Here is an 11,829-nt window from a genome sequence, read left to right on the forward strand (position 1 = left end):
AGTCTATAAATACAGGTTATGGTCTAAATAAGATTGGTTTCTTGAAATGTAGGTAGGAAAATAATCTATGGTAACAAGAGAGATAGTAATTCTTCCTCAGTGGTAACATAACTACTTTGATGAATGGTGAACTTTCCTGAATAATATATAGCTAGTTGGTCCACATCTTACTCACCTTTCTGCAACAAGACTGCTCCACTCTTAATCACTTGCACCATGAGCAATTTCAGAAAGTTCGAGAAGTAAGGGTTACATACTTCAAGCACTGAATTTCGTACTAGGAGACATCTTTAGCGTCTCAAAATGTATCATTACAACTGGTTGACTATGCGATTTTGCTGCTCATCTTAAGAGAGTCAGTGAAGAGAGATGTAATATTGTCATAGAACTGACATACGTAAAAAGCAGTGCAGGGTTTAAGCAACTGGTGGATCTGAAAGTCTGCAAAGCATTCTAACTTGGCATGCACTGGTTTCACAGTATCATGGCCAATGACACATCCGAGGTAGGATACTGTACTATCCCCATAATCACTTGCATCCAAATTGATGGTCATTGTAGGTCCCCTAACTGATGGAATACAACAGTTAATTGCTCAATATGCTCTTGCTAGATATAACTGTAGATGATGATGCTATCAGGATAAGTGATCACCCCCTCAGATCTTTGAATAAGGTGGATAATCATATGGATAAAGTATGACATTATACTCATACAGGTATTGCGAAGTGATAAAGCAAAGATTTGCCGACAAGTTCTGTCATCAAAGGGTTACACCAGTATCCTTTCTGCAATCCCACTAGGTAATACATGCTGTATTGCCGATGGTACTGAAACAAGTATCGACAGTGGTCATTGCAGAAACATATCCATCTGTCAGCTGTTCTGATTAATGCTCCAATGCAAAGCGCTAGGCTAAATAATCATGATTCTAACATAGAGCCTAATTCTAGTTGTAATGGTTAACTTATCTGCAATGATAAGCGGTATCAAAATGATGGATATGTGCATAGAAATCTATATTCTCTTTGTGCATTGCAACCCAGGCCTGCTATGGACAGTGAAAAATAATTACGCCTGGTCTGCAACTAGAGACCAAAAATCTTCTTGTTGCGAGGCAGTGCGATGGCAGACCTTTGTGATTGAGCAAGGATCTCTCCATTGTTGAATCAAACCTCTAAAAGTCTCTTTAATAAGTCAAAAATTGTTTTCTCCCTCTCCTCTGTTACTTCTTTGTTCACCTCAGTTCTTGACTTGATCATCATCTTGACCATTCACTAGTACTTGTTTGTACAATGTAGGATTTTGAGAATGTTATATGGTATGACTGCATCAGATTATGGCAATCAGGAGTCCCACCACATAATCAAGGTTGCAGCACAAAAATAACACACAAGTAACTTACATCAATGTAAAATTAAATCAAGGAGTGAAGATAAAAACTGGTTAAAATGCAAGGGGAGTGAATGCAAAAATCCTATAACTTTTTTATGAAAATGAACCTGAACTACATAATTCAGTTTACTCTGTGGAGCTTAGATGGGTAGGTAAATACCTTAGCCAGAACCCTGATTAACATCCAACAAAAGCCAGTCCCCTAAGACACAGGGTAGGCTATACAAAATCCCTTGCCTCGACTATGACCAATCTTACATCAGTTTTACAGGTAAATCACTCCTCCAGAGATTAATACAACATAAACTTTCAGTAAGGTATGGCCAACAGACCTCAGCTATTTTTAACCATATATATAACCATAATCACAGAATAAACTGGAATTTGTCACGTATAATTTAGAGCAGCAATTGCCAGTTCAAAAACCGGATGGTAGAATCGACATTGACTAAACAAAAAAATACAATGAACCTCTTAAAAGGAGCTTGGGACTCAGATAGTATAGATAAAATCTTCCTCAAACCAGCAATTAAGAAGATTAAGGAGATATTATCAACTGGAGTTATGTAATGGCTGACCTTTGGATCTATTGGTATAAATGCCGCTTTTCTGTAACTCTTATTTCATTCATTACCTGCCTGTTGAGGGAGACAGTTGTTCTCCGAAATATACAGCATTAGCTTCCGACGTTTTAGCGTTTTAATGGGCTCCTTTGATTTTATATATATATATATATATACACATATATGTTACGTACACACACACACACACACATATACATATATATATATATATATATATATATATATATATATATATATATATATATGTATATGTATTTATGTATTTGTGTGTGTGTGTGAGAGAGACAGACAGACATACACACACGGACAGAGAAAATCATGGAGTAGAGTGTTAATCAAGGGTTGAACAATTACATGGAGGCCCTAACATATACTTACAAACAACCAGTTCATTATACTCCAGAACAATACGCACTTATAAATTCTAATTATAAATAATAAGGCCCTTCTTTAGACCATATCAGTAAGATAAAAACGCGGTTCCAAGTTATGTGTTTGTTCACAGTTCGTTTGCCAGTTCTGATTTATTCAGTTTCCTCTGCTAATAATGTATCTGTATCTGGCAATTTTCTTGTTTACTTTTTTTATAAGATTCCTCACGCTCAGTGCAAGGCAATTGTCAGGTGTTTCATGCACACATAATTTGGCACATCAGTATAATTACATACTGGATAGCAGATATGCAGCTGAAATACAATTAAAGAAATTATCTTGATAAAAACCTATGTATCGGTACTTCTAAATTGCTAAACTTACTCTGCAAACCACACTGATCATGGGCTAATCTTAAAATCACAGAACGCAGGATTTTATAAGAATTATTCTCTCTCTCTCTCTCTCTCTCTCTCTCTCTCTCTCTCTCTCTCTCTCTCTCTCTCACACACACACACACACACACACACACATTTAGTCTCATTTGGTCTTCCAAGACTTCCTCTTTCTCAGACACACACATAATAAGTTACATTTGATCTAATGAAAACTAGTCTTTCTTTCTCTCTTTCTTATAAAGATTACTCTTTCTCTCTCAAATTCAGTTATATTTGATTTTATAAGAATAATTGTCTCCGTCTGTCTCTCTCAAAGTTGATCTCTTTTGCCATTGTAAAAATTGGTCTCTCAATATCAGTCATATGATATATACTGTATATATATATATATATATATATATATATATATATATATATATATATATATATATATATATATATATATATATATATATATATACATACGATCTTAGAAAGTCCCTATGTAAAATCTTGTATATTTGCTCTTTGTCATTAACTTTTTTTTTATTACGACCGAGAAACATTGACATTGCTAGCGTGACAGTACATGCCTTTTCATAAGTAAAATTCTTAAGGTCCCTCCGCTGTGAATGATTGAAGCTGATAACCTTTGTGTTAAACTTTCCAAAAATCCTCAGATTTTCCTGGTCGCCTTGCTTTTGCAGAATGCTTTGTGCAAGAACCAGAATGAGATTGGCGCTTGGGCATAAAAGTTGAAATGAATTTATTAAAAAAAACACGACTTTCGCTCGTACAGGCCTTAGTATAGGCCTATGTCATAGATGAAGGGTGGAGTTTGGGGTTATGGTGTAGGACGGTTGACATGAGTATTAACGCTTGCTGTATTATAATGATTATTTTATTATAATGTTAACTGTTCATTTATTTTTCTGTTGTGCTTCTAGTTAATGTCATTAAACAACTCAGTTTTTTCATATTGTGCTTTTATAAACCATATCATTCTTCTTTCCTTTACATAATTATTAAAAAATGTACATCTCCAACTGAATAAAAAATGTTTAGAACAGAAGTACGGTCATGAACAGTGTAATGGTCAAACAAAAAAATCAAGAAAGGTAGTGTTCTCCGTGGGTATACATGGTAAAGATTGCCACTACACAGGGAAATCATTTGTTTTCTATGCAAGACACATGTTTGACTAGTTGTCAGGTACTTCACTATGCGCAGGAAATTAAAATATAAAAGGTAAAATATTCTCTGTTGGTAAGTTTTACATAACGTGAATACATCACACTAAAGATTGCACTATCCATGAAGACCGCTTGTTTATTATGCATGGTATGTTTTATCTGCTTTCAGCTGCTACGAAGGGTGGTTTGAGTTTTTATAGAAAATGCAAAGAATTACTCTTTTACATAGTGCTGTACTAAATGATTACATATTGCTTTTCAGTTGATAGTATTGTCTGAAAAAACTCTTTGTGAAAAACACTGAAAGTACCGTGCTGTAAACTACTTTATAACTGAAGGCATATGGACCTTGATAGAGTTGCCTTTGGTAATGTCCAATCAATGCCAATTTTTGGACAACATTCACTTTTTCAGAATGAAATACAGATATTACAAGGAGCATACCTATAAACTCTCTTACAGGTGATTCTTCAGCTCCAACATGAACTGTTAGGTGTTGCAAACCTCATCCTCAGTCTCTGGTCTATAATTCCCTGAGAATTTACTTTGGTCCTCTCATGGTCCTTCCATACAATAGCTTGAAGGGTGAAAATCTTATACTCAACTGCAGTACCCCTTGATACACGAACAGGGTCACTAGTAGATACCAGTCCCAATTCTTCAGTCTCTCCTGAAACATCTTCTTCAGCACAGATTTCAGCACACCTGAAATCTATACAGAAAAAGATGTTTCGGGATCTTTCACACAATCTATTGCATTTTGGGTTGAATAGAGTCGTTTATAGTTGCCTGGTGCTTACCAGATGGCTCACCTTACTCATCATCTAAAAAGTTAACCGGATACCTCAGTTACTCAGCATCTTCTTGAAGAATCCTACCTTGCTGAAAACCTTAAGTAGCACCTCTGCTACCCACTCGGTTTCTATTTAAGGGCTCTACTGTACCCTGTAGTGAAGTCTGCCACTGTCAGGATGTACCTGATGCTCTTCTCCAACACTTGGTATCATCAGGTCTTTGGGCAAAGTTCATTAGACCTTCAAAATCTGGTGACATTCGTAACCACTCCTGGCCAGTGAAAACTGCTGGTTATACAGTTGACTGTTTTCTTCACCCCAAGATGACTACCTATAATTGACTCATGGGCCAGCCTCGGAAAACACAGCATAACACATTATTGATACCCTTAAACTTGAAAGTTCCTTCACCCTTGGCCTTATAATCTGCATTAGTTTGGGTGTCCTCTACCTTTTGGCTAAACTGTGATCCTTCCGCTTGACTTCTTTTGGCTGCTCTGCCCTACATTGGATGCTAGAAACTACCCCTTGTGGTCTGATGCTGAGCTTCACAGGACTTCGTCTCTGGTCAAAACCTCTGCTGTCTCGGCACTAGCCTTTTCCAAATACATCCCTGCATCACTCTCCTCTGGCTTATCCTTTTGGTCATTCGTCCCTACAGCCTTCTCAGCCATTTCAGCCCTAGCTTTCTTCAAGGTCCTTTATACCTGGAATATTTCCAAGAATAAGCTCATAAAAAACGTTATCTAGGCACATATGTAACTTACCCTCACAGTACAGTGCTTACATAAACCCTTTGCGACTAGGTATCTATGGATACTCTTTTCAATAAGTGCACAAACCCATATTTATCAGCCGTCTGGTCCACAGTTACTGAACCTATGTACACAAGTGCACTTCTACATACAACTGTTTGCCTAAATAACTGTCATTAACTGATATATTATGGTGCCTCTTCTTTTGCCCCTTGGATCTGCCTACCCCTACACAGCAGGTACTTCAGCTCCTCCTGCCAGCTTCAGCATACTATCTTTGGCATAGTCTCCCAGTTAGGCTATGTCAACGTCCTCACAAATCATGATACTAATCACCTCCCTTGGTTCTTCCACTACTATAGCAATCGCTGTATTTTGCTTTAACTTCAGGTGGTCTTTACTCTTTACAAGCACACAGTTTTTAGCTAAGTTCCTGGTTTGTGGCACATAAAGTGCTTACCTCCACTTTTGTCCGTCTACTGCTCTACCCTTTTCATAATGTGCATGCAATCTCTGGCTAGGTGTCCTGGCTTATGACACACAAAGAACCTACCACTAGTCTTGTCAGTCTGCTTTTGTTTAGCCTTCTTGTAATTGTTTGGCCCCTTGATAGACCCACTAGACTCCTTCATTGACGTCTGGCATTCTGCTAAACTTACCTCATGGGCCTAAAGTACCACTCTACAAGTTTCATCATCTTGTGAATGTCTCTTTGTACTCTTTCCCTGAGGAATATTGCCATCTCAGTCAGACACGTGCTGATAAACTGTTTCTCGATGAACAACTATGCCAATTCATCAAATTTTTTTCTGCATTCAGCCATTTCAATCAATCTGCTAAAATATCTCTGTAGCCTAGCTAAACACTGATATGCCATCTCACCCAGATGTAGCACAGTCTTATAAATTGTCCATGTCTTGTTGTTCATCAAATCTTGGTGATTATGGCTTTGCAATGATCTGGGGGGCGCTAGTGCTGAGTAATGTCCTTGCATTTTCGCCTTGAATATTATTTTTTGACGTTCATGTTCCCACTCTTTCAGCTTCCTGTTTGTCTCTCAGCTTCTTGTCTGCTTTTCAGCTTCTCTTTCTCTCTGTGCTCTGTCCATGCATAAGCTTGCTTCAGTCACAAATGCACGCATTTCTATGCCTTCCGAAACCATTTCCATTGCTGTTTCAATGAGTTTCGATATCTCTGTCGCCATGCTTAAAGAAAAGCTACTTAACTTTTATGCAAACAAAAAATCACATTACATTACTGCCATCAGTGAAATCCTGGTCACTTGCGCCAATTTTAATGTTGTATAATGAGTAAAAGGAAGGCCCTCTAGTGGAAGTGGCCCTTTCGGTTTTATAATAGTGTGACTAAAACACTTAATAAAAGACAAAATTATAGAAGTTATTCACAACCGGAAACGACGATTGTATTTTAGACTGAACCTAGCTCCTGATCCCGACAAGGCGGAGGTTCTAATGACACTCTTCCTCTTTGTATAACGGCTCCTCACTCTCAGCTGCCGCTATAAAGCATTCTGCTAACAGAAGCCCAGCTTTCTCCTTTCTACTTGAGACGACTGGAGGGTTTTCGGGAATTCCTTCTGCCTTTTCTGTCTGCTCTCTCTCTCTCTGTAACCAATATATATATGTAATAGCTCTGATTTTCAGCGATTCTGATATATGCTAGCGGTCCCAAGTAGATACTATGTAATCCTGAACTCGGGCAGTAAAACCTCTAAGAAAATCGTGACTAAGGTGCTTTTGAGTGTGAATAAATAAAAGTAGTAATATCTCACTGATGTCTATATAAATAAATATATTTTTTTTAAACTAAACTTATGTAAGAAACTAACATATACTTGGTAATGGATCTAGAATGTAAGAGAAATTATTCTTTATTTTTTCTTTCCTACACTGCAATATATAACATTGCAAAGGGGAGCTATATAAAAGAAAATCATAATCTCATAAATTTTTGTTCTTTGACATGTACCAGAGTGTAGCCTAACTTACGAATGATGACCCATTATTGTTTCAGAAAGGATCGTTAACGTTTTTCCTGTCTACGTTTGAGTTACAATATATCTTCTTTATAAAGTAACGACGAATGTCTAGAGATTCCGGGAGATGTTCCTCCCATTCTGCAAAATGCGTATATCCAACACATCCCTGATCTTTAGGCGAAAGAGTCTGCTTCCAGGCTTTGATCCACTCCCAGTATGGAAAAAGAGCCCGCTTCTGTGGCTGATCTAAAACCTATTTTACAAGGAAAAAAGTAGAGATTTTGACCTCTGAGGAAGCGCCAAGCAAGCGAATCTCTAATTCCTTGTTGCACAGTGTAAACCGACCTAGGAACCTTTGGCTGGAGGTTAAAAATAAATGCCACTGACAATGGTACCTCGACCCGTGTTTACACAGTGAAGGGTCGGTATAAAGGCGCCTTACACAACTTAGCTTACTTTGAAAGAGAGAGAGATGCCGGTTTGCGATGCTCTCATGTTTATTCTTTTGCGATTTTTTTCTATTTTCGTGTTTTCCAAAATGTTACTTTGGTGTTATCGGTATTCCTATAACCCAGTGGCTCTTAACCTTTTTCAATGTATGCACCCCTTTCAAATCAGCAGTCAGTTCTCGCACCCCCTGAATTGCTGGAAAAAAAAATACAAAGTTGAGATGTGTATTAAGAATAAAACCAGATTTTTAAAATCTTCATTCACAAACCTTACTTTTTTTTGGCATGACAAAAATCCAGCGTTCTTAATAATAAAAATGAAATTACATCATTTTGCTGTACTGCACACCAAACCTAGTGACTTTTGCTGCTTTTTTTTTACGATAGCAGCGAATCTTGGTGTCTTTTTACTCAGTGCTACTCGCACTTATATTAGTAAAACTGAAGTTAGGTGTAGGTTTATCTATAGCTCAGAGCACTGCTGCAGCAAAATAATAATAATAATAATAGTAAAAATAATAATAATTATTATTATAATTTTAATTATTATTATTATTATTTTTATTATTATTATTATTATATTTTATTTTATTCTTATTTTGTGCAGAAAAAAATAACATGCGTATGTAAAAAAATATATTTGACTTTAATTATTCATAGGCATCCTCGCACCCCTTAGGAACCGGCTTTGCACCCCTGGTTAAGAACAACAACTATAAAAATAAGTATACCTTAGTTTTACCAGACCACTGAGCTGATTAACAGCTCTCCTAGAACCGAACACATTTTGGTACTGGTGGTTGTTTGCTCAGTACTGTACAGACATCTTGGTCATAATTTTCGCATTTCTTTCAGAATGTAACTTTTTAAATTACGTACATCTTCGTAAATGACGCTGAAGGAACTCAATTACTAGATCACCCTCAGTATAGTGACTCATTGATTTATAGCTGAGATAGGCCAATCTTCCGAGAAAAAACAGGAAAGATTTTTTAAGCATTTCTTTCCAAGAAATGATAGTAACCAGGATAAAACAATCAACGCACACACACACACATACACACACACACACACATATATATATATATATATATATATATATATATATATATATATATATATATATATATATATATATATATATATATATATATATACCTGTATATATGTAATCCAGTGGGTCGGCTTTTTACCTACTGCCAACCAGTGTAGGAAATTTCACTGCAAATCATGTCAAAGTTTTTAACTGACAGATAAGAAATCGAAAGAAAAGCTCGTCACGGAGAAAAATAACCGTTTATCTTACGAAGACAACCAAGCACCTGAGAGTTTCGTTATAGTTGCTATATTAACAAAAAAAAAAAAAAGTAAAAAATGCGCCGAAGTAACTTCGGCGCGATCGAGTTTTCTGTACAGCCGCTACAGCTTATAACCGAGGCCACAGAAAGTAGATCTGTCTTTCGGTGGTCTCGATATAATGCTGCATGAGTCGCGGCCCATGAAACTTTAACCACTGCCCGGTGATGGCCTATCCTATATCGTTGCCAGAAGCACGATTATGGTTAAATTTAACCTTAAATAAAATAAAAACTATTGAGGCTAGAGGGTTGCAATTTGGTATGTTTGATGATTGGAGGGTGGATGATCGAAGTACCAATTTGTAGCCCTCTAGCCTCAGTAATTTTTAAGATCTGAGGGCGGACAGCAGGGGCGTCATTTCAAATTTTGGTTTGGGGGGGGGAGAAAGACGGTTTGGCCAGCAAAGCGAGCCTAATTAGCTAAGTTTTTTCTATTTATTTTGAGCTACTTTATGTGTTTTTGAAGCCACATGAGCTCAGGTCGAATGTGAAGGCACCGCAGAAAACGGGATGTTCATTACAGAGAACGCGTTGAGCGGCGACTTTACATATATATATATATATATATATATATATATATATATATATATATATATATATATATATATACATATATATATATATACATATATACACGTGCATATGCACACACACACAGGAATTATCCATCACCATAATGTGACCAGGATGAGGTACTTGATGAAGGAACCAGTGAAGTTACCACTACAAAATTCGAAACCAATGTGAGGCCCCAGAAGAAAAAAAAAAAAAACAATCAAGGAAAATACCAAGAAGTGTTATGAAGAAGTTACCCCTACTAAATTCGAAACCACTGTGAAGCCCCAGAAGGAAAAAAAAAATCAAGTAAAATACCAAGTTATGAAGAGCTGGTTGATGTTTTAAAGAGGAAGGCACAGGAAGATATTGATGATGATAAATCTTTTGTAGTGTCACTGCTTCCAAAATTTAAGAAATTTAGTGATGAACAAAAGTTTAAGGCACAAATAGAATTCTTAAAATCCTGAGAAGAGTACAGCAGAAGTCGACATAGAGTCCAGCTAATGAATATCATGTTACTATGCCTTCCACTCACACTTTCCCCCTGCAAACAGCTCCACCATACATTTCTCGCCACACCCAAGGTCATTTAACTCATCAAGGCCAAGTACCTATGCAACATTAGCTTTGTGAAAGTAATTTCTTACACCAAGACTTTTTACATACCCAAGGACAGGTTCTTAACCAAAGTTATCCAAAGCTGAATCGCGGGTGAACTCCGAAAGCATCAAATGGCCATCCAAGTATGTATATCATCTACAGTGTCAGAAACATCTGTCCACTCAAATGAGACAGACCTGTTTGAACTATCATAATTAGTTTAGCATATTCAATGATTTATTTGCAGAAACGATGGATTCAGTTGCTTTGTTTAGTTAGTCAGAAAAAGAAAATTTAAGTATTTGTTGCATATATCTGGTCTTCAAAATCAGTGCAAGATGATATTGTTATTATTTTTTTCTATCTGAATATGATGTGTATTGAATTTAGACTAGATATAATTATTTATAATATTCTCCTACTCTTGTTTGAAAAGAGCTATATTTAAAATTATCACCTGCATGATTCCATGTAATGTTTAAGTAACTTCCAGAGGAATGCTGAATTATGTATTAATAAGGAAATACACACAATACGCATTTGGAGTTTTTGGTGATCTTACAGTTACTGCAAGTCTCTCTTCTGTCGGCACAATTTTCTCATGTTCGTGTCCTGATGAGATATTATGGGTCCAGTTATTGTTTCAGATTATTTAAATGTTACTTCACTCATCCTGAAGTAGATGTAAAATTTTTCAGGGTCTTCAATATTAATATGTGAAACTTTCCCCCGAAGCAGTCTTTGGCTAATTAGCGGGTGTACCCAGTACCTTCTTTTATATATCTTTAGCTGTTTCTTTCTCTTCAGTAGCAAAGCGCAAACGCATGCAACATCAACAGTGTCCATGTTGACACTGTTTTCTGTCGCGGGCGGAAAACAGTGTCTCTTCTGCGGGTACAAGTAGATTTTATTAGTCGGCCACTAGGTAGCCAACAACTTTCTAGTGAAAGTGTCCCTGTGCGGGCAGTCTTACATAGGCCCTAATGTTTATAGATAAAAAAAGGGGGGGTGGAAAGATAGGTAGGGTTAGAAACTCCTTTGAACCCACCAGAAATATGGAATAATGAGCCCTGGTGAAGTTGGAGAAATCCTAGGGCAGAAAGAATGAAATCGAAGTCACAAAAGAGGAGTAGCATGAATGAGTATACTCATCCGTGCTCTAGAAACAACTTTCAAATAGATGGTAGCATGATAGAAAACAGTACCAGGCTATGGAGCCATAACTGCTATTTATTTATTTCTTATTTTTTAGGTTGGAGAAAGACAGCAGGTAACCTTGCAAAACTACAGTATAGCACAAAATGCCAGCATTAAAACAATTTGCAGTCAATGTGAGAATTTACACACTCGTTTATTATCATATTGAAAATTTACTTTTCTTGCCTCATTCTATGA

The sequence above is a fragment of the Macrobrachium rosenbergii genome, chromosome 28 (genome assembly GCF_040412425.1).
Source record: "Macrobrachium rosenbergii isolate ZJJX-2024 chromosome 28, ASM4041242v1, whole genome shotgun sequence".
NCBI lineage: Eukaryota > Metazoa > Arthropoda > Malacostraca > Decapoda > Palaemonidae > Macrobrachium > Macrobrachium rosenbergii.